At 41.2% G+C, this 13892-nt stretch overlaps 1 protein-coding gene across 2 annotated transcripts in view; it reads right to left on the bottom strand.

Moving 5' to 3' along the window:
• Window positions 1-13892, bottom strand: part of ptprea (protein tyrosine phosphatase receptor type Ea) — a 51364-nt gene that overhangs the window by 16061 nt on the left and 21411 nt on the right. For both annotated transcript variants that reach the window (XM_029456361.1, XM_029456362.1), the window contains exon 2: window positions 10992-11257. The gene's annotated coding sequence lies outside the window, so the exon portion shown is untranslated. The remainder of the gene's footprint in view (window positions 1-10991; window positions 11258-13892) is intronic.

Genomic DNA, 13892 nt, shown 5'->3' on the forward strand with positions numbered 1-13892 from the left:
TGTATAAAATAACATAACTGTTTCACAATATGCATGAAGAGCCACACAACACAAGAGCCACATTCAACCCACATTAGCTAACTATGTCCACAATGTGTAGGATTTGAGCCAGCATCTCTATGTCACTGTGTCAAACAGCAATGGGACCCGAGGACACAGAGTGAGTGGGTTGAACGCAAAACATAGACTACAGCAATGTTCACCAGGACCACTTCAACTCATAGTAGCTTTAAACATAAAAGTCTTTTTTTTGTTTTGCCAAACCTGAACAGTATCACCTCTCCCTGCCTGCATCCTATATGACAACACCTCAGCCACTGTCATGTGTTCATAAAGACCTCCAGCACCTGGTATGCACTGTGTGACTCACAGCTCTGTCTCCACTGATTACAACCTGCCACCTCTGAATACCTGCAACCCTGACAGCATGCAAACCGAAGTGTAGACACATGCACAGATTTCAACATGTCATAATACACAAACAGGCAACAGGGAAAACAAGCAGGCTTGTCTTTGCTTCTTTATCCTTGCTCCAAACATGAAAAAGGCAGCGTGGGACTCATACAAACTGAATCTTGTGTTTTCATAGTCCCAAACCAGAAAGCTGATAAATGTTCTTGCCTGACAGTGTTTTGTTTTGGAGGATGAGCTATCCCTCCCTGTAGTCTTGTGTTTTCCGTGTGGTGTCCCTGCCCTGTCATTCTTTCAGTCTGGGTTAAAAGTGACATAATGATATCCCTTCAGCTCTTCACTATTGTCTCACTAATTAGCCCCAGAAAGCTAACCATCAGAATGCACAAGCCTGTTACAATTAGAAGATAAGACGGATAAATTGTCAGTCTTTGCCTCTGACAGGACACTTGGTGTTCCCTGGCATCGTGTCTTCCCGCAGACAGAGCACTGTCAGTTCCACTGAACGTGGTTTCTCTGGGCACACAGTTGCTCTGTCTCTTCAAATACATCAGCTGGGGAATTTTTAAAGTGGGTGGTGGGTGTACGGGCGATATAACAGGGTGAGCGGACAGGCAGTAGGTACATTGTGTCCTCTGAGGAAAAAGCTGCCAATTTATCCTTTAGGCAACAAGGTTTGAAACTGAAACCTGCAAGATGGCTTATTAGAGGAAAAACAACCAGTAATTTAAAGCCTTCTGTGCATTTTCTCACTGCTGCGTTCAAAACATGTTGGCAATCTCTTTGTTCCTGCCCAAAACTGATCTCCCAATTAAGTGTTTAGAAAGTATAAATATGCATACAGTAGATCATTTTATATCTTGCGTTTTTATTAACTATTAAAAGGAATTAATTGGAAATACTCTTTGTTGCTTTTTTTGTACAGGGTTAAGGCCCTGTCACACATATCCGTATGACAGAAACGTATGCTGGCGCATACGAGGACGTGTCAGAGTCCAAATACATCCAACTTTTCATCGGATCGGAAAAGTGAACATACACAGATACGCATATCTAACCTATTGATAGCGCATCACTTACTAATACAAAATGTATCAGACGAATGCCCAACAAATGCATAACGTATACAACAATATGGTGTATACAAAATATCGGCAACACGCTGGTGTACGTTGATATAAGGTAAGGTATAAGTAGTATTCGTTAAGAGCAGGCAGTGCTATGCTGGGGTGCGTTGTTGAACGCTGATGTTTTGAGCGTGTTCGAAATTACTGGACGTACCCGACGTGTGCTTCATAAGATATGCAGACGTTACGTGACGTTAGACAAATATGAAGACGGAATACGTACGTGAATACTTACCTACGTAAATACAGAACGTAAATATAGTACGTGAATACCTACGTGAATACCTACGTGACTACGTTAGAGGTACGTTAGATATAGGCTACGTCGGCTGACGGTGAACCCTACAGCCAATTTATTGATAACGAGTGGATACCCTATTCCTACCCTATGTTAAGATTATGCCTGACGACGGAGTAACTTATTAAACGTGTTTCTACAGTACAGCTAGCGTTCAGCATTCTAGCCGTTCTCCAGCATCAGCATGACGTGAACCAGATGGCACTTTTCCAGCTCCGTTGGCCAGACGCTCTGATACGTTTTAAATAAGTAAGTGATACGCTATAAATATGTTGGACATACGTATAATAACACCGCTGTGGAAAAGTTGGACGTATTTGGACTCATATACGCTGCCATATGGAACTGTGTGACAGGGCCGTATGTCTGGTGTGTTCGGCGTGTCGTCTGCGTCCTTCAAACGATCACAACTTACCTTTAATTTATATCAACCTATTGCCGATATTTCGTATGCGCCGGCATACGTTTCTGTCATACGGATATGTGTGACAGGGCCTTTAGATGAGAAGATCAATACCACTCTCATATCTGTATGTTAATATGAAGCTACAGCCAGGAGACGGTTAGCTTAGCATTAAGACTGGAAACAAGGTGAAAAGGCTAGTCTGGCTCTGTCCAAATGCTAAAAAAAACAGCACCTCTAAAGCTGACTAATTAATTTGTTATGTAATTTATTGAATCCATAAAAAGCGAAAAACTGTGGCTAGCTGTTTCCTCCTGCTTCCAGTCGTTTGCTAAGCTAAACTAAGCTAAGCTAACAGTCTCCTCGCTGTAACTTCATATTAAAAGGACAGATATGAGAGTGGTATCAATCTTCTACTCAAACTCTCCACAAGAGTTAATAAGCATATTTCCTAAAATGTCAAACTTTTACTTTGAACCAACTGTATTCCTTCTACATGTTGTCAATGTGTCAATGCTGTCAACATGTATTATGTGGCCAGACAGATACAAGTGCTGTTAAATATTACCTTTTGACAGATGAGTAACAGCATATGCCAGCCAATAAGTAACAAGAAATGTATGTTATTGTATATTACAATATCAAAAGTTATGATCAGCCTAAAATACTGTAAGATAAAAAAAGACACCAATTTTCTTAAATGATAATAGATGAACAGCCCAACGAACTCTCAAGTGCATTTACGGTAATGATTAGCTTTCTTATTTTGTCCTCTGCACGCGTGGCTGTGAGTGATAGCATCAGTGTTGACCAGAATGCAACATTAATGTTAGCATGGCCCTCCTCTGCTATTATTTTAGGTTCAATATGATCGTCCTCACTTTCTCTTTGTCTGCGGCTCGCTCACTGTGGTGCTGACACAGAGTGACCTGTGAGCAAAATAGAAAGGCCTTATTTACAGAGCAGCGCTACAAGAGCTGTTCAATGTGACTGTGATAGCGAGTCATGTCGTGGTTGGATGCTATATTGTGTTTGTTTCTGTAACTACAGCAACAGGTGTAAAAAAAATGTTTTTTTAATGTTTGGTTACCATTGCAGAGAGATATATATATAGGTACATGTGTTACAATGTGTCTTCCTGTTGTACAGTACTACAAGATTATAAATGTAATTGATGTGTTTGGTGTACGACACTTTAATAATCTACCAAAATCATTAAAGGTGTTATCACGTTGTATTATGGGAAGTGTAATATCAAATGCTTTTAGCAGCATGACCCATTTTATGGACTGAAAGTCCAGATACCCAAGCTACTGATACTACTGCCATCTTTTTTTAAATGTGTCTCCCAACTTTATTAAAATACAATACAAAATTACGAATGTAAAGGATATCAAGAAAACCTCTAAACAAAGACAGCCAGGTTAAAGTTTTAAATCACCCAGTTTCTACGTTCTGGCTTTCTATTTCAGTTGGTCGTCCTCATATCGGCACGTGTCTCTGTGCTCTCTGCCTTTGGGGAGCTGCAGTGAGTAAACCTGGGCCGGGTTAGCTATTTAAAGGACAGTGCACTACATTCAGTCCTCACTGAGGAAATGAAGGTGGGGTGTCCGTCTGCTTACACAGATGTGCGACTGCTTCTCATGCAATGTAACCTAGTTGGACAAGGTGAACAGTGTTGCTCTTTCTAAAGTCATTCACCTATTCCTGAAGATTACATCCATCTAAATTCAGACGGTATCACAATGTATTTCAAATTAATTTGCAATGAAACTACAGGAGATATCTGTGTCCAGTTGATTATTATATATTTCTTTAAGTACACTGTGGAAAATGTGGATTTGTTTCAACATTTATAACACTGTTCACAATGTGTTCCCATGGTAACCTGACCAGTAGTACTGCCACCAACCTGGCACCTATGGGATGTAGAACACTTCGACTTTATCCAGAATAAAAAAATTAATAATTAAACCCAGCATTGGATTATCTTGAGCAACCGGGTCATGATTTCTGTAAAGAGAATTTAAAGAAATCTTTTGATGCTTTGAGCGCCACAAGCCGAGTGCCATCTAGTTCCATTATATTGGAGAGGAAGACGTTTCTACACTCTGCAACTCACACCAAACAATCTAGAATCCACAGGTGACTATCCCTTTATAGTATAAACACACTATTGTAATGAGTAGTGTAACTAGTTACTTAAGTAATTAGTTCAGTAATATCTTTATACTTTTTCAGCATGTAATTAGCAAAGAGAAATTGATTACATTTTACACTGCCCATAACTGTCAGTTTGGAATTTCTAAATACTTCCATCAATTTAATTCTCTTTACTGAAGGTCCTACTTAGATACATAAAGATGATTATAATCATCAGCAGTAGTTGTAGCACTGTGTCACACTCTGCAGTATCTAACTCTAGCACTATCTATAGCACCATTATACAGTAACTCTGCAGCGCTGCACTCTTGCCAATCTGGGCTCCTCCTCTCCTGCGCTCCTAGCATTGTCATTAATCAATTCCTGCCTCCGTCCCAGGGCGCCCAGACGCTGTGGCAGTGGTAATGACCTTGGAGACCCGCTGGCTCCGCTCTGCAGTGTCAGCCCTCCACCTCTGTGAGAACAAATGTAGCATCTCCCACGGAGACCTAAGCTGAATGCGTGAGAAAAATGTCCTTATGTATGCCGGTGTTACGTTTGCATGCAGGAGAGAAACATTTACTGAATAAAAGAACAAAGACAAACCCACGTTAGTCATTGCCAAAAAAAAAAAGAAGCTGTGGTAGGTTGCCAGGTTCAGGCCATAACATCCTGTTGACTGATATGTGGCAGCTACTGTGTCTGCGCCTGAAAGCAACAGCCATTAGAGAAGTGCTCACAGGAAATAAGAGCTATTAGCCGCTGCATATTAGTTAAAAATAACACGGTACTAGATGAAAAGCGATTATCGATAATCCTCTTAAAAACATTCCAGCCATAACATTTGAATGCCACTCTCATGTAGCGTATAAGTTAATGTCTTCAGCATTTATAGCATTTATAAGCTAGTGTCACATTCTGGTGAGGCATGGAAAGCAAGAGCTTAATTGGTAGTAAATATTTACACCAGTCTGTCGCCTGCACTTGCAAACACCACATCTGAGCTTACACTTGGTCGGCTTGTTTGAGTGTCATGTAGTCTCACACGCACACATGCGCAAACACACACGTGCACACACAGTCAACAGGTCTTTAAATCACTTCTGATCCACAGATTTACACTCTTGCACAAACACACTTCATGCATGTGTTTCTGCCCAAATTCAATTGGCATGCAGAGCAACACTGCCTGGCACGAAATACACAGACACACACACACACACACACTCACACACACATGGGGACGCACACATACCCACATAACCACAAACACTTCAGCAGGGATCCATGGGAAACACATGTACCAAGGCCTGTTCGAGGACCACCGTGCCAGAAATCATTCTACTGGTGGTCCATCAAGTGTGTGGAGACAATCTCCCCGTGAGGGTCTCATCATGTCCGCCAGGCCCCTTACACCCCCAGACCTGACAGTATTGAACACAGAAGCATCCATCTTTCTCCCACCTTGACACCTCTGGGATTTACCTCCTCCCTTCTTTCAATTATTCAGAGGCAGGGCAATTACGACCTGGAATCAGAGCCGCCGATAGCCAGCGAAATGCGTGGCAGCTGGGCTGGAAATGACGAAGCCAGCGTAGTGACACTTCTCATTACCACCCAGCACTCTGTGATTATCGGCACTGTGCTATGAACAGGTATTAGTGTGAGAGACGTGGAGGGAAAGAGAGCGAAAGAGAAGTAGAAGAAGGGATTGTGTATAAAGCTTGGAGCCTGTCAGTGTGGTGATGCATGAGAAATGTATTGCGTAGCTTGCTGGGCCATTAAGAGGAGGATAAAAGTAACATACAGTGTAAACTAATGAGTAAACTAATGAGTGCTTAGGTTATTGAATATGAGTCCAGCATCCTTTGTGGAGGTATAGGTATATGTTGTACCTGCATTCTTCAACTGGTTAAAAGCCAATTCTGGTATTTGTCAAGTTGGGTGTTATTTTTATGTTTTATGATTATGATTTATTATGTCATAGGATATCTGGAAAACTAGGACTCCAGCAAGAATGAGAATTGGGGCAAGGATGCAAAACTTCTACAGCTTTAAAAAAAATAATTGTAAAATAGAAATAATCTCAAATACTTGTCTTTGAGGTTGGCGAACACAGAAAGTAGTCCCCTGAAAATCCATCTGTAGAGCAATTAACCACAAATGGAGTCTCTCTTTATCAAATAGAGGTCAATAAAAAGTGCATTGTGTGTAACTTCAAAGCTAAATGTAAGTGAGCCACCATAATGTATACAAACCGGTAAATCAGAAGGCAAATTGAAGTTAGCAAAAAGAGCTACAGGGATTTCAAGAGGACTACCGTCTGTGTTTACTTTCAGTCATACTCAAAGACATAGAGATAGATATATATATATATATATATATATATATATATATATATATATATATATATATATATATATATATATATATATATATATATATATATATATATATATATATACATCCAGCTATTAGCACTTCCAAAACTCACTAATTAACACGTTACGTTTTGCTAATTTAACCCGTACAAAAGCTGAAATGTAAAAACGGCCAGCTGCGGTTTGTCTGTGGAGAGTTACTGTATGTGCTGGAGCTCCAAGCTGAGGCGCCAAACAGCCACTAGACAGCTATTTCCCCCAACTTCCAGTCTTTATGCTAGGCTAAGGTAATCGGCTGCTGGATGTAGCTTCATACATTCATACATTGGTATCAATCTTTTCATCTAACTCTCTGCAAGAAAGAAAATACGTGCATTTCACCAAATAGTGAGTTATGCCTTTTTTGGAAAGCTGTAAGAGACTCCTTGCCCTCCATTAGGGCTATGCAGGTGAGTGAAATCATCAGTCATGGTATAGAAAAAAACATGAAAATGTTAAATCAGGGCTTATTACAATTTGTAACACTGCCATTCTATGGATATGAGTTTCATTAGACTGTGTGGTTCTTTTGTAGTTGGAATCCATGCAGAAACATTAGCCATTCAGGAACCACATCCTTTCTGATAATAAGCTTACACATTAGAATAAATCTGAAGCAATAAACAAAATGATGACTGGTGGTAACATTATGGAAAATCATCTCTTTAACTGACCATAAATCCATCAGACGTCCTTTTTAGAAACGTTAATGGTCAATAAAAAGGATTAAACAGATTAGAATGTAGTTCTATGCAGAATCATAACAGCTGACTCAGATGGCGTCTGGGAGCCTGGTTTTAGAGGAGGAGCATTACAACCAACCACACTGCCTCCCCTGAGAATGTATGGCTCATTTTCATGTCATGTTATTCAAGCGGAGAAATAACAGGCAATTGAGAAATCCTGTGGGATAAAGAAACCTACTTCACTCAAATGAATAAATTGCAGTGTCAGTGCCTGTAATGATGACAATCCACAAAGCTTTTGTACTGGTGTGAGATTTATTTAACATCAGTGCTGACGCAGAGACTGGGGATAAACAGACCTGGCTCTCGTAGAAAACCACCCTCCAGAGAGAGAAGGGGGATCTTGCATAGAACCCCCCACTTTCAAACACAGACAGACAGAGATAACCACAGTCCTTCAGGATCTGCGCAGGACAGACAAGATCTATCCCCAAAAAATCCCCTTTCATTCCCTGAGAGAAAGATGGGGAGGAAGGGGGAGGGCAGCGGTGGAGAAACAAGTGATAAGCTCTGCAGCGGGAGAACAAAAAGCCACTTGATTCTGAGGGGCGGAAAAGAGGAGGAGAGGAGATGTGGGACCAGAAGGGATAAGTCAACGGCCCACGCTGCGAAGATGAGGAGCCCGCCTCTGCCGCTCTGCAGAGATAGAGCAGACCTGTCTGCTCAGTGCAGACGCGGACTATAAAAAACATCAAAAAGGGATGTGAGGACTGGTTCCTGACATGTCCCCAGAGTGTCTGCATGCGTAGTGAGGTTTTACTGTCGAACAGCTCTGGTTTCCATAGCAAAACCGCAGTATCACACTTCATCTTCCAGAATAACAGCTCCCTTATCACACACCCGGTGATAACACGTTTGACAAACAAGCAGAAAAACAAACACAACTGGTATTTTCGTGACATAGTCCAGCTTCACAGTGATTGCTGATTCCAACAGCAGCCTGCCTCCTCGGAGAAACTGGAAGTGGTAGCACAGTAATTATGTTACCCAAACCAAAACCCCAACCTAACACATTTTTCAAAATCCTCTTTCGCAGGATCATAGCCCCTGCAGAGCACATTATGAGCAGCACTTTGTTGATTAAGATTGTGTAACCCTGTTGTTTGGCCTCTGCCTGAATTCTAAATAAATATGAGTCATTCAGTGGGGCCTTGGGAACCATAGTGAGCCTCATTGTCCTACCTCCTAAGCAGGCTTGTTACACGAATGAGGAAAGACACACATAAACCATATGGAGAGCAAATGACTATTCTACGTCGAAGGCCTCTCAGAGAACTCCCTGCCCTCTTGAAAAAGGAAGTGCAACATCCAGTCCTCACACACTGCTGACAAAAGCTTTGCATGACGGGCCAGCATGCAGGGAGAGACCTGGCCCACCACTAACAACTCCTGACAGAGGCACAGAGGCATGACAGGCCATCAGAAATCATGGGCGTACAAATCAGAAGGGGGGCAGGAGGAGGAGGAGGAGGAGGAGGTGGTGATGACATCCTGGGTATCAATAATCTCAACAACAGACAAATGTGTTTGACCTGCAGGCTACCGAGGTAACACAAGGGTCAAATATCAGCTCTACTAAAGTCCATGAGACAAGGTAGAAAACTAAACTGTAGAACTAAATAAAATAATAATAATAAACTGTAAATAAAAATATTTTACTGTTTTTGCCCTAAGGACATGACTTGGGTTTACTGAAAGAAGTTCAGGCAGTATTTGAGATATTCATACCTTGCATAATCTGATTCTTTTACAGTTGGGTGAATAAATCCCTGTCAGCACTCTAGTGCAAGTGAAAGCAAAGCATGATGTGCAAATACTTTTTGACCCTGCTCTGATTTTTCAGAGGTGAATCGAGATTGTAAGGTTGAAGAGCTACAAGGGACTTCAGCACTATGTTAAGTATAAATAGGATAAGCGGCGGGGGGGGGGGGGGGGGGGGGGGGGGGGGTGGGGGGTGTCTTTGCTATTATGAAAACATTTCAAAAGTGCATTTGAAACGTTCTCATTAAAGTAGAACTCTATGAAAACTTCGCCACAGCTGACAATTGCGAAGTGTGATCTGGGTCACACTCTTGATAAAAGCTACTGCATTTGCACATAGTTCCATATGTGTGTAGGACTGCATGCATGCGCGCTTGCGTGTATGCCTGTGTGTGTGTGTGTGTGTGTGTTTCTGCAGTGTAAGCACATGCTGTCCTCCATCTGCTGTTTGATAGAGACTGTTTCCTTTCCTGTGCAGCCAGCCAACCAGCCAGCCTTCCTGTGCTGCTCTGCTCCAGAGCGGAAATGGGAGCAAGACTGCCACACACTCCTGACAAAAAGCCTGGATAAGATACGTACACATGCAAACACATGTGGACGGACAATGACTTAGCCACACATTTTAACAGTCCTCTTTCCTTTCTCTTTCCTTCCGTCTTAGACGTCGGGCTTTGTTTTCCATTCCTCCATCTACTGTATGTTCTTTTTTTCTTTATTATTTCTTCTTCAAACACCTCCACAAGTCATTAAACAACTTGGCCAGGACCAACATATACGAAAGTCAATCTGTACTTGAATATACTGATCATGTGTGTGTATTTATAATTTGACAGAAGCAGACAATCTAACTTGGAAAGCCGCAGCGACCTAAGTTGATTGCGGAGACTGCAAATTGAGAAAGAAACTATTTGATAATATATAATCTATATATAGTCTTAATCATAATGGCCACTTGAATGTCACAATATGATATTAGGAGCAAAAACCTTGGTCAAATCTATAGAATATTGGAAATTAATATGGTCATCTGTAATGGCGTTGTATCCCCTTTTGATGAATCAATGTAGCCAGAAGCTGTCATAAATGTCCTTTTTTATCCAGTTTCAAGCCACATCGATTCGATACACTTTTATGGTCTTGCTTGTTTTTTAAATATACTTTTTAATTAAAATATATAAAAAATATTAAATGACACGTGGCCTTCAAAAACCAGTATAAAGCTAAAAGACGCATAATGAGATGTATTTAAGACAGCATGAATACAAACAATACCATTTTATATTCCAAAAATAAATCGTTGTTTTGAATAAACCACAGCAGGCACGGTCAAGTTAATAGCAGTCCTATTACTGTGTACCTTCTGTGCAGTCTTTTGTTCTCACTACTGTTTCACACTGCTGTCCAACTTCCTGTTTCTTGGTCCTTTTTACCAGCTGACACAAGCTCTGGCCATGAATCTCCAGATTGAGGAAGTGACTGAATGGCCACAAATATGCCAGGAACTTGTGATAAAAAATAAGTCTAACAATACACAAAGAAAATAAACAGCCCTGTGCAAATCTAAGGGAGTTGTGTGTCCAAGTGAAATCCTTAACCTCAAGTGTGAACTCATAAAAAGCTCATACCAGCAGCTAAATACATGCATGTACTGTTATGTATGTAGGTCACGAAGTGCTAAATTACCTGGATGAGTGTTGATTCAATGTATGCTGATTCTCAGATCCATAACAGCAGGTCACATGGTTCTGACAGAGTCCAGTAGTCACATTGTTGTCGTCATCTTCAGTGAGAGGTTGGAGCTGGAAGGAGGGGGAGTGAGGTCTGCTCTCACAGCCCAGTGACGAGAGACGATCCCTGGAAGCAGGAAGGCGGCGGTGAGTTGCAGGTCTCAGCACTTCACTTCCAGGGGCTCACTGAGCAGCAGCCAGCTTTGTGATGCTGCTCACCACCTTTATTTTAACAAGAGAGCAAGAAGGACAGAGATCACATTTTTGCATTTAAAAACTCAGCAGAGACAGATGAGGAAGGGAAGCTGGAGGAGGGAGGTGTGATGCAGTTCCTGTCTAAAGCAGAAATAGTATGGAGCAAGAAGACAAGAAGTGCAGTTAAGATTAGACGACAGCTTCCTTTAAGGAGCAGGCTGTGAAGTAATAAGGAGACCCTAGAGCATTGTGAAGCAGCATATATGCCCTCTATAGCTTACCCTTCATGTGTAATGATGCCATTTAGCTTTGAGGGAAATTAAAAAGAAAGTATGAACAATTTCCTCATCTGCAAAGAAATGGTGAAATGGCACAAAGTCTGAGAAAGCGCCCTAGGGTGATATGCAGATGGTCACAAAAGGTAACCATGGTGAAGAAATGACTGTTAAATTAGTCAGGAGAGTCAAATGAGTCCATTTTTGGGGTTAACATTTTGCAAAGTGCCTATAATGCAAATTAGTCTTCCAAACCCGTAGTGCACATCACTTTGTATCCAGGGTAACCTCATTTGAAAACAAAAAAGTTTCCCTGATTTATAAATCTACTGACGGCAAAAAGATATCAGCCCAGATATGGAGCAGAGTTTCACATAAAGCCTCTTTCTGTCTCGTTATAAACACATTTATTTTGATCCCAGAGAGAGTTAGATATGTCACTGGATCCTTTTTTACTATTTCAGTCTGTTTGTATGGGAAAATACTGGTGCATACTGTGCATAAACTTGAGTAGAGATTGCAGGTTGGTGCCATCTAATATATAATCCCTACTATTACACACAGGAGGCCTGAAAGGAGGGTATGGTAGGAGTGGTGGGGGGGGGGGGGGGACAAGAAATGGGACAAGGAGCACAATTTATCTACCTGAGAACGCTGAGCAGCCAAAGAATCTGGAAGCAGCGTTTAAATGTGGAAACCTCGTAAGTACAGTTTTACCTTCAAATGATTGAGTTTAGGTGAAAACGTGGACCGATTTCATTCTTTACAAAATATAATGAAAACATTTTCAAAACCACTTGAAACTACTGGCTCACAGGTCTTCTTTTCTCTGCTCTCGCAACTTTGACATTTCAAAGATACAAGGTTTACTCCCATGCCACAGGCGGGGAGCATGCCGAGCGGTTGCCATGGCGACGTCCTCGTCTAGCCGAGCAAAAGGGAGGTGTGGAGGGGGGTTCTCTCTCTCTCTCTCTCTCTCTCTCTCTCTCTCCCTCTCTCTCTCCTCTCTCCCTCCCTTTCTCTCCCCGTTTCTCTCTTTTTCTAAGCTGCAACGATAAATGAATGGACACATCTCTTACAGTCCTCCCCATGCCCACCCCTTTTCCTTCTGGAGCTCAATGAAAACAGGCACTCAACGTTTGCTCTATGACATCCTGGAAAATTAGTTGTCATGCTTGAGGATTGCCATGACAGCCAAATAATGGCACAAGCTAAAACGTCCGTGCTCAGAAGGCCAGAGTAGAATAGAGAAAAAACTAAAGATCATATCGTTAATCCTGCGTATTATAGTTTTCAATTTACAATTTCAATTCACACCTAAATTCCTGGAAAGCACTGCGAGGGAGTATTTCAAATCACATATCATCTCAAATCTCATAAATAAATAATGGGAGGTCTGACAGTGTGGAATCAGATCAAGCAAACTATTGAATAATAGAAGAACCTTCCTGGAATGCAATCGGAGGCAGAGCATCAGGCTCGAGGGAGAAAAAACACAGCAATACACAAAAGCTGCTGAATGCAGAATACAATTTGTATGTATCAAGTCTAGTTATTTCCTTTCTGTGTGTTGAACAAGCAGTCCATCGACAGTCACCATTTATGCCCTCTCACAGCATCGACCTGGCAGTGCTGCTGGACAATTGAAAAAGGTAAGAAAAGATAGCCAAGAGGCAGAAATATTGAAGTTCCCCAGGTTCTGCCCTAAAGTTGAATTGACTAATTCAAACAACGTGCTTTCTTACATAATTTTCTTTTATAAAAGAAATGAAAACAATTTCCTCATTGTTTCCAAGCTAAAATAACACAATCATCATCGTGTTAATTTCAGAGTTTATGTGAGGGAAAGCAAGAGCACCGTCACTGACAGGCAACCTTTGGTGACTGTCAACAGCTAATAATGTATCACTTCCATACACCGAGTACCACAGTGCATGTGGTTAACACTGCAAAAATATGGCTATTACTCATACAGGAATTAATACTACATTTGGATTGTGTAATTACAAATGGCAGCCTAAATGTGTTGAGGTACACTGCTAAAGTAATTTGTGCTTATCTTAAAGTTGTATGACTCCATTAACATACAGAGGGAAAAAAATGGTGTTTCTTGAAATTTGAGATCAAGTCCATAACGGCTACAGTACTTATATCTGCAGTCAGAGCACAAGCTGTTTGTGTCTAATAAATATGGAGTGCAAATACACTCATGCATGGGTTAGGGTTAACTCAAATTAGCATTAAAACATGAGGTGAATCTCTCTCTCTCTCAAAACTCAAAAACACAGTTTTTCCAAAACTTTCATACACCTGTTAATTCCCCAACAAGACCCTAAGCTCAGCTGAAAATACATAGAACCAAGGTGACAAATACCAGCTCAAAGACA

This window comes from Cottoperca gobio, chromosome 19 (assembly GCF_900634415.1).
Source record: "Cottoperca gobio chromosome 19, fCotGob3.1, whole genome shotgun sequence".
NCBI classification, from domain to species: domain Eukaryota; kingdom Metazoa; phylum Chordata; class Actinopteri; order Perciformes; family Bovichtidae; genus Cottoperca; species Cottoperca gobio.